Below are 5,555 nucleotides of genomic sequence, written 5' to 3' on the forward strand. Positions count from 1 at the left end.
AGAAAAGAAAAAGAAAATATTAGTGTATTTTAAACTTGTTTTCCATAATATGAGTGAGACTCTCCATGATTTGAAGGGCATCTTTCCAGGCCTATGGAGAACGTTTAAATGTAATACTCAGTTGTATGGACTGAAATGGACTGTTTGAGAAGGGTGCCAGGTAGGGGGTCTCAAGGGCTCTTAGATTTCTTATAAGTACTAATATCTATGCTTTGGGCTGAAAAGGGGGATATTGGAAGGAAAGAAAAGGAGAAAGGAGATTGTGTAACTGCTAGGGTAGGTGCTGCCCTGTTCGCACTATCAGCCATACAATCTATCATTGTCTCATTACCTGTTACACTCACTGGGTTTCTGCAGAAAGATTCCTTTTGGAAAACAAAACAAAACAGTTCTCAAACTTAAAACATTTGAAAACCAATGACTTAGGTTACTGGGAAATTTTTCAACACAGCTAAATTTCATTCCTGCTGGTAATGTTTTTCTTCTTCTTAATAAAATTAAGCTGGTCAATTTATTTTCTTCTTTAAATTATACTTTCCATTCCACTGTTTTTCTGCTCTTGTATTAATAAAATGCTATTGTCCTAGGTCCCTACTGATGGCAAAAATGTCTGAATAGTGGAAGATTAGAACAGTTTGCCTCAATTTTTCTAACAAATTTTTAAATATTTTTCTTTTAACTATCAATAACTTCCTTTTAAAAATTCAAATTCCAGTGTTAATTAAAATTTTATTACTAGTGATGTATGAAATTTTTTGCATTGACTTTTTTTTTCTTTTTGAATGTTTTCTCAATAAACCTTAACATTCTAGGATAATTTACTGTTTCATAGAAGAAAAATTTTATTCTTCTTGTGTTTTAAATTTCTTTTATATTCTAAACCTTCTTTATTCCAAATGTCATAGTCTCACATTTTAAAATCTTATACTTGTTTTTCTATTTTTTCTTTTTTTTTCTTTATTCCTCATACCATTTTTAGTAGAAAAAAGTATTATTTTGTCTTATTAAATGAACGTGATTTTTATTGGAAAATGTTCAAAATGCAAATAAACACAGATTTTTTTAAAACTCCTAAACTACCACTTTGGACAGCATTTTCAATATTTTGTTGTATTTACTTTCAGCCTTTTGCTTAGCACGTGTAAATAGTTATTTTGTAATAATGTAAGCATTCTGTGAACTGATAATTGTGGGTAAGCCTAATGAAGCCACAAGAAATCCAACAGGTAAATCTACAATTTGGAGCAGGGAGCATGGCCTTTGGTCCCTAGGGCTCATGGTGGGTGAAGGGTGACACAGCTTCTCTCCAACTCATGGATGTAAATGTATGTGCCCTGGTTCTGTGCTCCTTGGGCCTGGTCCAGGGTGTGCGATTGGCTGCAACCACTAAACCATAGACTTGCTCTTGAGAAGCTCAGTAAAGCACCAGGGAGTCACATCTACCACTCAAATGTCCTTAACTTGGTAGGCCCTCTGCTCGCCACATCTGATGGTGTAGGATGTGCTGGAACACAGAACCTACCACGTAGCTGCTTGGAGTGCCCCAAGCACACAGCACATGCAGCCTAATTTAGGGGGTGCCTTAGCTGCAAAGAGCCACCTGCCACCCTTTCCCAATGTGGCTTACATCAGGAATGTCAAGTCCTGAAGCTCTCACCTGAGGTTGGGACAGTCCTGCAGGGCCACTCTAGCTTCAGAGCTCTCTCCCACATATCACAGCCCACCTCTCCATCCTGCTTATTTCATCCATTCCTGGGGCCAATCCCACTAACACTCCCAGATGGACACCCCTCACCTCCTCTCCATCTGAGTCTGCTTCCTGAGGACCACCCACCGCACCATCATCAGACTGGACACCAGAAACAACAGCACCAATCTCTCCTCCCTCAGCAGATACTAGGCTCCCTATCTCAGGCCCCTCCAAGTTTTAAAAGAATCTTTGTATATGCAGTGAACAAGAAAAAATGGCAACTGGTTTTATTTTTGCCTTTCTTTGATTACTGCTAAGGAGCAATTTGGTTTCACTTGCTCACTGCACATTTGTGCTTATCCTTTGTGGCTATTCTATAAATTCTGTTATCTTCGATTGCCCATTTTTTTATGCAATGATCATCTCCCCACTACTGATTGGTGTTTTCCCAAATGTATCCTTTGTCTTCCAACTAGATTTATAGTACTTTTAAGTAAGCTGACATTTTTGTTCGTATGTAGTCAAATCTCTGACTTTACCTTTGTGATCTGTGTTTTTCATACCAGGAAAATCCTTCCTCACCCTAACATTATATAAATATCCACCAGAAAGAAAATATATTTAGAACTGTCTCAAAGAGTATGAAATTGTCTATATAAATTGGGAAAGCTCTGTTATGGTCTTATTTGTTCCGTCAATGTTTTAAAAAAATTATTATTTTGTCAAAGAGGAAACTAAAAGCCAACCACTATGACAACCAAAAAAGTCTGTTCTCCCTTCCATGGACTCTGAGGCCACAGTCATTTCTATGGCCAGGCAAGTGTCTCAATCAAGCTTCTCCAGAACTATTTCAGCCTTCACTGCCTTTTAAAATGCTTTTGCTAGGACCAGCTACATAATTTTAAGGCCCAGTGCAAAAAGAAAAGGTGGGGCCCATTTTTCAAAAATTGTTAAGAATTTCAAGAAGGCAACAACAGAGCATTACACCTAGCCTGGAGTCCTTCTAAGCACAAGACCCTGTGCAACTGCACAGGACAAAAGCCCATGAAGCCACCCTGCCCAGCATATACAGACCAGTCCTTCCAGATCAACTTTTTTGACAAAGTAGATGAAGTCAGTCAAAAAATCTTTCATGAGTGCTTCACTTGATGGGTTGCTAAAGGAATGTGACTGAATTGTTTTTTACCAAATTAGCTGAATGCAATGGGATGGAGGGAAAAAATTAAGGATGTTATCAGGCTGAAAGTTCTGCAAACAATTTGGAGGTAATATCTGAAGTGAAAACCTGAAGTCTGTTATCTTTGAAGATCTCAAAGACATAATTCCAAAATTAAATAATAATTGCCAGTAATGATCATCCTCCAGGTCTTGGGCTAAGTGCATTTACAGGAAGGTTTGTTGTAGCCCACATTGCAACCCCACAGGCAGGCATGGTACAGACCCCATTTTACAGATGAGGAACCTGAGGCCTGGGGAGAGAAGAAAAAAAATTTTCCTGTTAACACAGCCTATCAGCAGCCCACAGGGTCTCCAATTTAGGCCTGAATCCAGAGCCTCACTCTTGACCTCTATGTTGTTCTGGCACTATAAAGACAGACTCTATCTTCTACAAACATAAGTGAAACTCTGGATTTGGGAAGACAGTGGGGTGGTAAATCTGGTGTTTTTGCACTTCACACGCCCTTAAATGGGCCTTGTGCTTGTAAAAGACCAGGAGCTGTTGAATAGATCTGAACTTGCATGCCCACATTTCAGGGCTAAGGGAGGTAAAGCTGCTCTGTTTTCAGCTAAAGACAAGGATTGTCTTCCCACTTCTGTATACACAGCAGGTTGTTTTCCTTGTTCTTAGTTAAATGCCAAACCTCAATTAAAAAATTTTTTAATAAAAAATAAATTCTTACAAAGAACATTAAGGATTCGGCAAATGAATCTTAAAACATAAGAGGCCAGTTTAAAGGTACGCTAACAGCATTTAAGGTACTTGAGTAAACTTTGCCTTCACCAATAGTTTTTAAAAGCTGGCAATTATGGGCTTTTGCATTTGATCCTACTAGAAATAAAACTAAAATGACTTGTTCACAGCAGTGTGTGTTACTTATCTGCTTTCACAGCTGCGTCCACACCCAGGGCAAAAGTCTAAAAGCAAGAATTAAACTGTCTACATGATTGAAGCCCATACATAAATATATACCTTCCTCAGCTTTCCAGTTTACTCCTTTCATAAATATCAAAATAAAACATCATACCTTTTCATAGTTACAATGTTCCCTCCAGGATGCAGACAACTATACAGAAGTTTTTTAAATAATAAAACATTTATTTATTCTTCTCACTCATATCTAATTTGATAACAATCCAAAAGTGTCTCCCAATTCCATAGCTAAATTTGTTTAACACAATGACTGTCAATGTCTTAATGAGAGCCCTGAATAAGATGCTGAGTGACTTTTAAGTCATTAAAGATAACATTGTAAATATAATATTGTAAAAAATATTTTGTTAATGATTAGAAATTCATGATCCTTTTAATAATTATTATCTATCATTTAACTGATGTCTACTATGGTAGATTGCAAAACTTGACCATAAATTTCTCCCATTCAGGTATGCAATGTGACTTTGCTGTTCCCCCATAAAGAAATGGAAACTATTTTATCATCTCTAGAATCTGGGTTGGCCTTATGACTTGCTTTGACCAATAGAAGGCCGTGGAAGTGATGCTATCTAACTTTCAAGACTAGGCCTTAAGAGACCCTACAGCTTTCGTTTTCGCCTTCTTAGAATGCTGCTCTAGGACTTCTAAATAAGGACACTGCTCTAGCCTACTGAATGAGAGGAAACCACGCAGAGCAGACCTGAGAAGCTCCAGTCCCAGTCAACACCAACTGCCAGCCATGTGAATGAGGCCACCTTGGACCTTCCAGCCCAGCCTGACCTCCAGCTGAATGAAGCTGTATAAGTTAGTCCATGGGAAACCAGCTAAGGAACCACCCAGCCAATCCACATATACATGAGAAATAATACATTGTTGTTGCTTTAGCTCACTACATTTTAGAATGGCTTGTTACACAGCAGTAGCTAACTGATATATCCATGATAATGGAGCAAACGTCATGTTCAAGTGAGAACTCTGCATTGCCTTGGAGCCAACCCAAATGTAAGGACTCTCAAAATGTAACACATATAGACATCAGAAACAATTAAAACATCAAGGGCAGAGACTTTCCACTTATGAGCAGGGAGAGAAAAGAATGAAACCACTAAGGGACTGATGAGATTCTCTTGGCTTTGCAGGGGTTAAGCACAGGACCCAAGGAAAAAGTGTATGGACTCAAGTTCTGGATCTGCCTTTATGGGTAATCAGGCAAGTCATTTTACCTCTCTGTTCCTTAATTCCTTCATTTGCCATTGGGAATAGAAATAGTGCCTTCCCCAAGGCCTGTGAGCATAGAATTAGAAAATATTCAAAAAGTATTTTGAAATATGCATGGCACCTAGTAAGAGCATAATAAACATTAACCTTTATTATTGAGGGTGGAGGAAACCTGTACACTTCATAGGGCAAATTTAATAATATAAGATGATAGCATATGTTTGTACAGTCTGTTTTCCCACATCCTGGCTTTAAAAACTGTAGCCTTCATATTAATTGTCACTGATGTTATATCCTTCTCTGCTAGAAAAGCTTGGGACAATCAAGAGACTCCACCTTTTCACACATACCAGAATGTCCCATTAAAAAAGGAGAGAGAGGGCCGGCCGAGTGGCGCGATGGTTAAGAACTCACTTGGGATGCCAGAGGGCCCCGGTTCGGATCCCACATATGAGGGCCAGTGACACTGCCCTCTACAGCTAAGATGCTGAA

The sequence above is a fragment of the Hipposideros armiger genome, unplaced genomic scaffold (genome assembly GCF_001890085.2).
Source record: "Hipposideros armiger isolate ML-2016 unplaced genomic scaffold, ASM189008v1 scaffold_269, whole genome shotgun sequence".
In the NCBI taxonomy this organism is placed as follows: Eukaryota; Metazoa; Chordata; class Mammalia; order Chiroptera; family Hipposideridae; genus Hipposideros; species Hipposideros armiger.